Source organism: Gossypium hirsutum, chromosome A04, assembly GCF_007990345.1.
Source record: "Gossypium hirsutum isolate 1008001.06 chromosome A04, Gossypium_hirsutum_v2.1, whole genome shotgun sequence".
NCBI lineage: Eukaryota > Viridiplantae > Streptophyta > Magnoliopsida > Malvales > Malvaceae > Gossypium > Gossypium hirsutum.
In genome coordinates this window covers 53007866-53020961 of record NC_053427.1, presented here as the reverse complement: position 1 = coordinate 53020961, position 13096 = coordinate 53007866, and the positions used below count along the sequence as shown (strand labels likewise).

General features: G+C 34.5%; 1 non-coding gene across 1 annotated transcript; it reads left to right on the top strand.

The window, feature by feature from the left end:
• The first annotated feature begins 8009 nt into the window (after positions 1–8009).
• Positions 8010–8116, top strand: LOC121228709 (small nucleolar RNA R71). The gene has a single exon (XR_005926284.1). It is a non-coding gene; the product is annotated as a small nucleolar RNA R71 (small nucleolar RNA).
• Positions 8117–13096: the final 4980 nt, after the last annotated feature.

Genomic DNA, 13096 nt, shown 5'->3' with positions numbered 1-13096 from the left:
AAAATAATAATAAAATAATTTCTCTAGCTTTGAAATAGTGGTTTCCAAAACCACTGTTCTGACTAGCCGCAAAATCGGCCTGTTACATTAAGATAATTAAGAGAGAAGTGATGGCTAAATTTGCAAGGGTTCAAACAAAATTAGGCCATACAGTCTCAAAGTTGGGTTTCAAAGGATAAAAATTTCATCATGATTGGCTTGAAAGGCTCAAACGATCCAAACAAAAGTTGCTTAAATCATTTTCAGTGTTCCATGCTTCCTAGGATTTTGCCTCAAGAAACTACTAAGTCAATTCTAAAGACTTAAACTTTCACGCATGCCTAACTTTTGTAAGGAACTAAAAATTTATGGTACGATTTGCATGCTTTATTAAAAATACATTCATATCATTATTAAGTTAACATAATAATTTATTAAAATAATAGAACTTTACTTATACTGAAGTTTAGCATACTTAACAAAATTTCAAATTTATTGAACAAATTATATAATAATCATAATTAAAAGAAAAATTTATTCTAAGTGGAAATAATTCAATTTTTCGATCCCCCCACTTAAGATGAACAATGTCCTCATTGTTTAAAGTGAATGGATACTATACACTAGGTAGGATTCTAGAAAAGAGAATGTGAGTCCTATTGACTGCTTAAGTACCAAGCTCTCTCTAGATCCAGTCTTAGACATGTATATACCTATTGCCACACTTTATACTTTGAGACTTGTTCATTATTCATGATTTTCATCTCTTGCTTTATTATGCGAAAATAAAAATTCCTAATTAAACTTAATCCTGAAACGACCTAAGAACAAAAATAAAATAAAGTCAAGATCCTCTATTTTATTTATTTGCAGATCCTTCCGAATTCGACTCATCTTTTGCTTCATCATTATTACCTTTGCATGAATCGCTTCGCTTCTTCTTTGATAATAGACTCCATGGTTCAAATATAAAATCTGGAAATTCAGGCAAAAAAATAAATGGGTCATTGTAAATTTTCTTAAGAGCACTTCTCATCGAGTCATCCCTTATTTTTTAGTATCTCCAGTAAGCTTGTTGCTGCCATTGCATATGCTGCATTATGTCTGTCAACTTTGACAGCTCATCTCAAAGATCTGGGCTAGGCAGTTGAGCTCTGAACATTGAAGTTTCATTATCAGGTTCAACTTCTATTTCCATTGGTTTCACCTTATTAGGGACTTCAGCAGATTGCATTGGCTCGACCTCTGTGGGATCTTCTTCCTCTTCTTCGGGATCCTCACTTTCTTCAATTCACTGCTGTAGAACAGAATCTCCAGCTATTCGGTAGAGGTCCCAATCTATGATTGTGCCCTGTCTATACATTGTCTTCTTTACGTTTGCAAGAATTTTAGCTATCAAGCACAGAATTGTTATTGTAAAGGGGAAGTAAGCTGGGCCAGGGCGTCTAACGGCACAATTTCGCATTTCTCTTAGGATGATTTTTCCCACATCAATGGTCTTTCTAGTTAAAATCGAGTATAATAAGACCATTCGCTCTAATGAAATCGTAGTTCCATGTGAACTAGGCATAAGGCTGAAACAGATGAAATAGAACCATACTTTCGTGAGTGGTGTCAAATATTCTCTTCTACAAGTGTGGATTCCTTGCTTTGACATAGTCCACTTAGAACTTGGAACTGTAAGTTCCTTGAGAATTTCTTGCAAATTTTCAGGCTTTATATTGCTCATCAAGGAAGAATATTCGTCATTTTTGAAATCAGGCAATTCAAAGAACTCATTAATAGCGTTTGAAGTTATTGGTACCTTGGTTCCATGAACTGGAACTTCCGCCAACTCACTTGAGGTTAAGTTCGCATAGAATTCGCGCACTAACTCCTCATCCATACTAGGTCTCTTCTCACAAGACAATTCCCAATTGAGGGCTTTAGGAACTTGACGAATACCTACCATAAAGTCTTTGTAGTTGCTTTGTTTCAATGTAAAGCCTTTCTTTGGATGCATCTGTTGATTTTTGAAGATACTCTCGTATTTTGCTTTGGCTTCTTCACAATGGAACTTGTTTTGTGTTTCATCAATTTGGGTGCAGGCACGAGTTCTCTTGCGAGGCATGATTAACCTGAACCCAAAATGGGAAAATTTATTTTCTCAAAAATTTAATTAACAAAAATTATTAATGAGTCAATAAATTGAAAAATTAATTATTAGAATAAAATTAAGATTTAAGAGAAAATTTGGTCTTACCACCTTTTTCATAAAATTAAAAGCTCCTAAGAAAAATAATTATGAAACAAAAGCTGGAAAATAAGAAATGATTGGGGGGAAGTTTTTTTTTTTGTTGAAGATGGCTGAAAGGGTGGTATGAGTAATTGAGCTGCTGCCACAGGGATGTTGGGCGGAAAGCGGATGCATCGAGTAAGGCCAAGGAGCGACACAACCTAGTGTGAACAGATACTGGCAGCAGGCAACAATGGGGTGTGCGGGACACAGCATGAGATACGCAGATCATAGCAAGCAGGCCTATCGAGTGCTAAAGTTGGAGCTGGTGTGGCACCAAGGAGCAAGCCAGGCGATTTACTGGTACTGGATGGTCTCAGATCATGTGCGTGAGCTGCTGGCCAAATGAGGTTGTCGGCCAGGGGCTTTCGGCACTTAAGGGATTTTTTCCTTTGGGGTTTTGAGTGATAAATGATGGAGAAGGGTGGTGGTATTTATAATGAGGGAAATAGGAGTCGAAATAGAATTCTTGGAAAAATTTAATAATTAAAAATTCTAAGTTCTAATTTTACTTAGAGTTAACAACAATTAATAATTAATAAAATACATATTAAATTATTAATTTCAATTAATTTATTAAGATAAAAACTTATCAAATAAAATATGATTAAATTAAAACTAATCCTAACTCTATATAAAGTTGATAATAAGTAATATACATTATAATGGATATAATTATATATTAATAATTATCATTTTTTATTAAATTAAAAACATTTATTCTAGAAGCCTTTTGAAAACATTTTAAAAAAATCTAATTTTTATTATTTACGAAAAGAGCAACCAAATTTTAAAAATACTTCAATAAGTCCCTAGACTTAATGAAAATTTAAAATTGAGTTGCAATTTAAAACTTGGATCAAAATTGGCCCTTTTTATTTGAAAAACTAAAAATTTATTTTGTCATTTAGGGAATAACTTATCGGAAAATTATGTTAAAATCAATTCACAGGAAAGATTGGAGGGGTCACAAGCGATCCCGCTTAAGCTCCAATCTCCTAGACAGAATTTATTTAAACATACTAATCCAAAAAATATACCCTAAATCATTTATTAAGAAGGAAAATAAGAAAATTTAAACATCCGATAAAATGAATGAAATTTGATTCCGTTCAATCTTATCTTCCCAGTAATGTTTCAGATGCTGAGCATTAACTTGAAAATTACCTCCCTTACCTTGGAGTTCAACAAGTCCATATGGATAGATGCGATGAATCGTAAATGGATCGAACCAACGTGATTTTAATTTACCTGGGAAGAACCTTAATCTAGAATTAAATAACAATACTTGCTAACCTACTTCAAATTCTCGAACTCAAATGTGCTTGTCATGCCATTTCTTAAGTCTCCCCTTGAGTAATTTGGCATTTTTATATGAGAACATTCGAAATTCCTCTAGCTCATTGAGTTAGAGCATCCGTTTCTCTCTAGCAATCTTAAGATCCAAGTTGAGTTGTTGAAGGGCCTAGTAAGCTTTGTGCTCTAACTCCAAGGGCAGATGACAGGCTTTCCTAAAGACCAACCTGTAGGGTGACATCCCTAAAGGTGTCTTGTATGTTGTTCTGTAAGCCTATAAAGCATCATCCAGTCTTTTGGACCAATCTTGTTAGTTTGGGCAAACTACCTTCTCAAGTATGCCTTTGATCTCCTTGTTTGCCAGATCAGCTTGCCCATTTGCCTGCGGAAGGTAAGCTATAGCAACCTTGTGTTTCACTCCATGTTTATCTAATAACCATTTCAACCACTTGTTCACAAAATGGGACCCTTCATCACTGATGACGGCTCTTAAGGTTCCAAACCTTGTGAACACAAGTTTCTGCAAAAACTTAATTACAACCTTAGCATCGTTTCTCGGATAAGCTTCAGCCTCAATCCACTTAACATGTAGTATACAGCTACCAAGATGTACTTGTGACCAAAAGATGGAAGGAAAAGACTGAGAAAGTCAATACCCCAAACATCAAATAATTCTACCTCAATGATGTTTGTTCGAGGCTTCTCATTTCTACTGGTGACATTTTTGACCCTTTGACATCGATCACAAATCTTTACGTAAGCGTATGCATCTTTAAATAGTGTTGGCCAAAAGAATCTGGTTTGCAATACCTGGCTGCAGTACGTGTACCTCTGAAGTGTCCCCCACTTGGAGCTGATGGTATAAAATCTTATGTACTTCATCTCCTGCCACACATCTTTTGATCATTTGATTTGAACATTTCTTAAACAAGTATGGTTCTTCCCAAAAATAGTACTTCACATCGTGAAGAATGATACGTCTTATCAATTAGCATCAAACCACAAGCTAAAAGTTAGCAATATTAGCAAACCAAGGGGTATTTTAGACATGATTTACCTTTAGTATGTGTTCATCTGGAAACATCTCTCGAATTGGTATAAGAGGAGAGTCCCTTCTTGCAGCTCCAATCTAGATAGGTGATCTGCTACTTGGTTTTCCACTCCCTTTCGATCTTGAATTTCTAGATCAAACTCTTGGAGTAGATGTACCCATTGGATCAGTCTCAACTTAGCGTCTTTCTTGGCAAGTAGATACTTGATTGCCATGTGATCCGTATAGACAGTCACCTTCGTACCTACAAGATAAGATCGAAGCTTGTCAAAAGCAAACACAATAGCAAGTAACTCTTTCATTGTTATCGTATAATTCAGTTGAGCTCCTGTCAGAGTTTGACTTGTGTAGTAGATGGGATGAAAAACTTTGTTCCTTCGCTGACCCATGACAGCTCGTATTGCAAAGTCACTTGAGTCACACATCAATTCAAATGGCAAATCCCAGTCTGGTGTAACTATTACGGGTGCCGAAACTAGTCGACTCTTCAAATCGTTGAAAGCCCTTAAGCACTCTTCATCAAATTTGAATGTCGTATCCTTCTCCAATAATTTGCATAAGGGTTTAGAAATTTTGAAGAAGTCCTTGATAAATCTTCGATAGAAACTGGCGTGGCCCAAAAAACTCCTAACACCTTTTACATATGTTGGAGGTGGGAGTTTCTCTATAACATCTGCCTTTTCTTTGTCTACTTCGATTCCATGTCTTGTTATCCAATGCACTAGAGCAATACCTTCTCATACCATGAAATGACACTTTTCCCAGTTAAGTACCAGGTTTGTTTCTTCGCATCGCCTTAGTACCTTGGCTAGATTGGCTAAGAAATCATCATAAGTATCTCCAAATACTGAAAAATCATCCATAAAAACTTCCAAATACTTCTCAACCATGTCAGTAAAAATAGACATCATACATCTTTGAAATGTAGCAAGTGTATTACATAAACCAAATGGCATGCGTCTAAATGCAAATGTATCGTACCAGCAGGTGAATGTTGTCTTGTGTTGATATTCTGGTGCTACTGTAATCTGATTATACCCCGAGTATCCATCAAGAAAATAGTAATAGTCTCACCTTGTGAGTCTATCCAGCATCTGGTCCAAGAAAGGTAAAGGAAAGTGATCTTTCCTAGTCGCCTTGTTCAGCTTCCGGTAATCGATTCAAATTCCCCATCCCGTAACCATTATAGTCAGTATCAACTAATTTATTCTCATTTTCAGTGGCCGTGATACCTCCTTTCTTTGGCACGCACTAGATCGAACTTACCCATGAACTATCTGAGATGGGGTAAATTATACCCGCATCTAACCACTTGATGATTTCTTTCTTTACTACGTCCTTCATAATGGGGTTCAGTCTTCGTTGCCCATCAATCGACCCTTTCTCGCCATTTTCTAGTATGATCTTGTGCATGCATACAAATAGACTAATACCATGGATATAGGCAGAGTAGAAGAGTTTTTCTTCTTGCTCAGTAGTTAATTCTGTTGAAACAATCATAGACAGAGTAGAAGAGTTACCTAAATAAACATATTTTAGATGTGAAGGTAGTACCTTGAGTTCTAATTTAGGTAACTACTAGATTGACTCTTTTGGTTGGGCTAAATCCCTTTTGATTAGCTTCTAACAATGTTAAGTATTCATCCTCTTCTTCATCATTCGGAGGATCTGTGTCAAAATTTGTTCCAACGAATCCTCAACATACCTGAGCTACTTCTCCACTATTAAATCCTCTAAATCGAATACTGCAGAACAATCATCAATTGTGTTAGGAAGTCGTATAGACTTAAAAACCTTAAATGTTACCTGATCATCCTAAACACACATAGTAAGCTTGTGCTTTTGCACATCAATAAGGGTCCTTCTGGTAGCTAAGAATGGTCTTCCTAAGATAATTGGCACTTATTTGTCTACTTTAAAGTCTAGAATAACAAAACCAGTAGGGAAGATAAATTTATCTACACGTACCAATACATCTTTGATTTTTCCTTTTGGATGTGCTAAGGATCTATCTGCTAATTGAAGTGTAACCGTAGTTGGTCTAACTTCACCTATCCCCAACTTCCTAAATATTGACATAGGCCTCAAGTTAATACTTGTACATAAATCACACAATACCTTAGCATAATATGTTGCTCCAATGTTGCAAGGGATGGTAAAACAATTAGGATCCTTCAACTTTAAGGGTAGTTTGTCTTGAAGATATGCACTGTATTCCTTCGTCAGAGCTACCGTCTCAAATTCTCTAAGTCTTCATTTTTTAGACAGGATATCCTTCATGAATTTGACGTAGTTCAGCATTTGCTCAAGTGCTTCAATGAACGGGATGTTGATATAAAATTGCTTGAGTACGTCTAGGAACTTCTTGAATTGAATCTCTTGCTTCTGCTTTTGAAGTCTTTGAGGGTAGGGTGGTGGTGGTTTCTTTACTGGAATTGTTGATTCATCTTTTATGGTGATTCTGCATCTAACTGAGTTGTTAGTTGATCAAATTAGCTGGTTCTGAAGTTACCTTGTTGGATTTTATAGATTCTGGTTCTTGTTAAACTAGAATTTCAATACTTGGTTGGACGTCCTCTAAGTCTTGAGCATCAGTTGGCTCATTTTGAACTTCGATGGTGTTGGGATCTAATGTCTTTTCGCTCCTCAATTTCAATTCTTTACAATGCTTCTTCCTTGGATTCCTCAGATTTTTCGTATCATTAGGTAAAGCACCCTGTGGTCAGTTTCTGAATTCAGTTGCAAGCTAGCCCATTTGGTTTTCCAAGTTTTTCAATGTAGCTACTTGGCTTTGGATTAAGGCATCATTTTTGGCCATGTATGCCTTCAACAAATTTTCTAAGCCATTGGATGGTTCAGCTTGGGTTGGTTTCTGAACTTGTTGGGGAAAACTAGGTGGCTGGGTCGATCTAGGTTGGGCATAGGTATTACTGGTTCCAACCCCTTGGTTACTCCAGGAAAATTTTGAGTGGTTTCGCCACGATGGGTTATAGAAATTGGATTGCAGTCTTTGCCTTCCTCGATTTTGGTTCTGGTTACCTATGTAGTACATGGATTCTGGGTTTGATGGACATTCTTCAAACAAATGTTCTTCCCCACAATAGACACAGGCTATATTTTCAAATTGGTTAGGTTGTTGTGCTGTAAAACTATTAGACCCATTAGTAGTAAGAGTTTTTATCATTGAGGATACTGATGACATCTGAGATGAGAGTGAAGTAAGAGCGTCTTCTTGACGCAGCTCGATTGGTTGGCCATTGGTAATTGTTGCTGCCAATCCTCTTAACGATTTCATAAACCCTATTATAAGACTTAGAAAGGAGAGCACCGTTAGTAGAAGTGCCCACTACCATCCTCGTGTGAGCATTGAGACCATTATAAAATGTCTCAAGTTGGATGCAATGTGGGATTCCGTGATGAAGGCACTTTCGTAATAACTTTTTCTACCTTTCCCATGCTTCATATAAGGACTCATCATCCATTTTTTGGAAGGCATTGATCTCGTTCCTCAACTTAGCATTCTTGCTAGTCTGCTAACTCTTTCCATGTGGAAATTGAGTTTCGTGGCAATGAGTTCAACCAGGCTCGAACTCTGTCCCTTAGTGAATATGGGAACAGCTTCAACTGTATTGCATCTTTGGGTACTCCGGCTAATTTGAAAGAATCGCTCACCTCCATAAATAGTCTTAAGTGTAGGTACGGATCTTTGGTAGGCATTCCACTGAATTGGCCCACTGTCTGAAGCATCTGGAACATGACTGGCTTCAGCTCAAACTGTTGTGCCTTGATTTTGGATCTCCTAATACCCGGATTAAGATCATTAAACACTGGCACGACATACTGTCTTAAAGCTCTATCCCTATCATCAACAATAATGATAGGATTTAGAGCAGGGTTTGCTCAATTTCCTTGATTCAGATTTTCGAAGTTCATCTCTTCGATCCTTCTCTGATTTGCTTGACTTCTTCTCTCTTGAAAAGTTCTTTCTATCTCGGAGTCTATAGGGAGTAGGTCAATAGTTCGGTCAATACTTATAAACACCTAAAATAATCACAGAAAAATTAATTAAGTTAAAATTTGAACAGAAAAATAAACCAAAATGCAAAACTAACAAATTCAAAAATAATGAATTTTTAAAACAGTCCTACACAATCGTAACAAGTAATAAAGTGACAGGTAAATGTCGAGTTATCGTACCCATAGGGACTGTGGAAAGAATTATTTATGAATACAATGTACAACAATTTGGTAAAAAAATATTTTGTTTTGAAAAGGGTGATTAAAAAAAGATTTTAAACTGAATAAAAATAAAAGTTCTAATGCACGATTTCAAAATATGATTTAATTAAGATGACATAATTGTGTTGGATTAATTACATTTCTTTAACTTAGAATTATTAAACTCATGTTTATGTTGTTACGAATAAATTCACGACAACTCGATAATTTGCTAACTTATGAACATACTCATCTACACAAATCCATTCATCTCTTAACATATCCCTATGTTAATTCAATCTATTAAACAGATTCTAATAAGCAAACATGTTATTGCACATACATACTCATTAAATTGAACTAATCTCTTACATATTCCTATGTTAATTCAAAGGATTAATTAAATCTAATAAGCATATAAAAGACTATCTGAGGTAACCAGGTATCCTTGCCTTGAAACAGTTTAATCACAATAATCTTGCAAGTTATGGAAGGCAAATTTATCGCCAGATACAATGCTAATTTAACCTTCAGCTACCTTAGAAGAATAAACATGCATTGATTAAGTATTGTGTCAATTAATTACAATTTCAATCCGTTTAAATAGTTAATTCATTAGTTCTCTCAAAATTATAATGCAAGAATAACTTAGGCATGATTTTACTTAATCAAGCATTTTACCAAGGCCTATAACAGCATAAACACAATTTTAATAATTTAAGAGAACGAAATGCAATCAACCCAACACGAATTAAATTCAAGCTAAGCTGATTAAATTAACCATTCCAACAACATAAATATTCATAGATATGTTCATCACAAAAACAACAAAAATTAAAGAGATAGGGAATAAGAATCAAATATGGTGTTTCTCCGTGGCTTAATTAGTTTGGTCCATCTTCGTTCTCTGTTTCCCTCACCGATCAAGAATGCTATGAACACTCAATTGCTTCTCCAAAATGGTTGAAGAAGAACCCTTTCTCAAGGGAGAAATCGGCAAGAGAGCAATGGACTTTGAATTGGAAAATGAGAAGAGAAAATGAAAGAAGAGAGAAGAGATGTGAATGAATGAGGGATGATTTGAATGATTAGCCAAAGGGGGTTTTTTATAGCTGAATATGGCAGCTAAAATTTGCTAAAAATAGTAGCCAAAGAGCCACCCCTTGGCCGGCCATCTATGTGGCAAAGTTGATGGCTTCAACTTTGCTAAATGTGGGTTGGGGCAAATCTTCAAAGCCACCAATTGCGGATGGGCTGAATTGCAATTTGAACAAGCTTCAAGGGCTTGTTTGCAGCTTAAATAATCAGCTAATGAACTGAATTGGGTCAACACTTGGATGGTTTTGGGCTGTCCTTTTCTTGGCCGGTTCGGTTCACTTGGTTCAATTCAATCAAACCATTTTTTCATAATTAATTAATAATAATTTATTAACCCAAATTAACTTGGATATAAATTAAAATTAATTATATTATGAATTAATACACATAATTTTGAACTGTCTTAGGCTGGAAATTAATTTTCCTTGGTACTTCAAATTGCTTCTCGGTTTTGTGCTTCTAGCAGTGTCTACCGAGCTTTTTTTCGCCCTTTGTTCAAATCTGTCGAAAATAACCAAAATTCATCAAAAATAATTATAAAATTAACTAAAATTAAACATGCTCATATTTTAAGTGCACTTTAATTATTTCATAAAAATTAATTATTTTTCGACAAGAATTTAACCGAATTCGCATGAATTTAAGTTAAAAAGGATTTGAAAAAGTGTGTAAATTTTTGTGTTTCCAACAAGCTACCTTGTTAAAAACCTTTACCAGGAAAGCCTAATGGGAGAAAACCTTGGTTAAAGGAAAGAGTACAACTTGTTTTTAGACTCCCACTAATGACAACATTACATTACATCTTTGAGTTGACACGTTCCAATCTTGTGTAGTAATCTGTCAAATGTTGAAGTTGACAATGCCTTAATAAAAATATTTTCTACATTATTATTAGATCAAATTTGTTGAACATTTATATCACCTCTTTTCTCAAGATCATGGGTGAAGAATAATTTTGGTGAAATATGTTTCGTTCTGTCACCTTTGATGTAACCACCCTTCAATTGCGCTATACATGCTGCATTATCTTCGTATAAGATAGTTGGCATCTTTTCTTGTAAAGGCAAATTACATATCTTCTGGATATTTTGGGTAAGTAATTTTAGCCAAACACACTCTCGACTTGCCTCATGCATTGGAATTATTTCTATATGATTTGAAGAAGCAACAACTAATGTTTACTTTGTTGAATGCCAAGATATGACAGTACCCCTACATGTAAATAAATATCCTATTTGAGTTCAACCTTTATGTGGATCCGATAAATAACTAACATCAACATAGCTAACTAATAAAGATTTTAAATCATTTGAATCAAATAATCTCATATCACTAAGATATCCGAATACATGTTTAATTCCATTCCAATGTTTACGTGTTGGAGAAGAACTAAATCTTGATAACAAGTTTACAACAAAATTTATATTAGGTCTTGTGTTGTTCGCAATATACATCAATGCCATTTAGATATGGTACTTTAGGATAAAGAAAATCTTCATCATTCTCACAAGGACAACATTCAATCTAACGATCATACAACCATCAGGGTACTCAATGGATGTGCTTTATCCATGTAAAATTTCTTTAAGATCTTTTCCGTATAAATTGACTGATGGACACGAATTCCATCTTTTAAATGCTCGATTTGCAAGCCAAGATAAAACATTATTTTTCCAAGATATTTTGTCTCAAATTCTTTATTTAAATAATATACTACATTTTGAAGTTCTTCGGGAGTTCCAATAATATTTAGATCATCAACATAAATAATAATTATCATAAAATCTAATCCAGACCTTTTTATAAAAACATATGGACAAACTAGATCATTTTTATAACATTCTTTCGACGAATATTCACTAAGACGATTGTACCACATACGTCCAGATTGTTTTAATCCATATAAACTTTTCTTTAGCCTGATCGAGTAATATTCCTTAGAAACTCTATATCCTTATGAGATTTTAAATCCTTTAGAGATTTCCATATAAATTTCACTATCAAGTGTACCATAAAAATAGTATGTAACAACATCTACTAGATGCATGTCAAATTTTTGATGTACTGCCAGACTAATAAGACATCTAAACGTGATTGCATCTACCACAAAAGAATGTCTTGTTGTAATAAATTTCGAGCTTTATATCTTATGACTTCATCAATTTAATTTCATTTATATCCTACAGGCTTTACATCTTTAGGTGTTTGGGCTACATGTCCAAAAACAACACGTTTAGAAAGTGAATTCAATTTTGCTCTAATTGCGTCTTTCCATTTTGGCCATTATTTTCTATTTTTACATTCCTTAATAGATTTAGGCTCAGGATCCTCATTTTCTTTTGTTATTTCAATAGAAACATTATAAACAAAATTACTGTTGAGAACTACATGTTTTTCCTATTCCATCTTTTTCTCGTATTGACTTAACTTATTGAGATATCTTTATTTTTGTCATTTTCATTTTCACTTTTAGGTACCTGAATCTCTTCTTGAGTTTTATAATTAGTTATGTCATGGGTCTCTTCAAGAAGTCCTGCCTCCCTTATATTATCATCTTGAATGTTTGCTCCTTTCCTTTTACGAGGGTTTTCATCTTTGGAACAGACCGATCTTTCGCGCTTCAGGCGTGGATTACTTTCTTTTGCACTAATAGTTTGCCTTCTTAGGACACCAATTCATATTGGAGCATTTTCAGCTGGTATGTGAGATTTAATGAATCTAGCAGTTGATTTGTAAAATAAATTATCTGTTGAACTTCTGGTTTAAATTGCTTTATACGAGGATCTTAGACATTGATAATTCATTTCAAGTACTTTATGAATCTAAATTTTTATTCTCTCCTTTTACTGTTGGGAAAACTGACAACTTATATCATAACTAAATTTTGGATTAATAGCTCAAAAATATTTAATAATATAAGGAGACTCATATAAATATACATTCTCAGTCTCTTATGATGATCCATCTTTATGCCTTGTGGTAGAGTAGTTGGAACATATATCGCACATCCAAAATTATAAGATGGGAAATATTTGGCTTTTGACAAAAAATCAATTGTAATGGGGAGTATTTATAATTTATTGGCTTGATGCATAAAACATGTAAATGAATACAATCTCATGCTGAAATAGAAAATTTTATTCTCATAAGTAATAATTTACCTGTTAGTTGGAGGCATT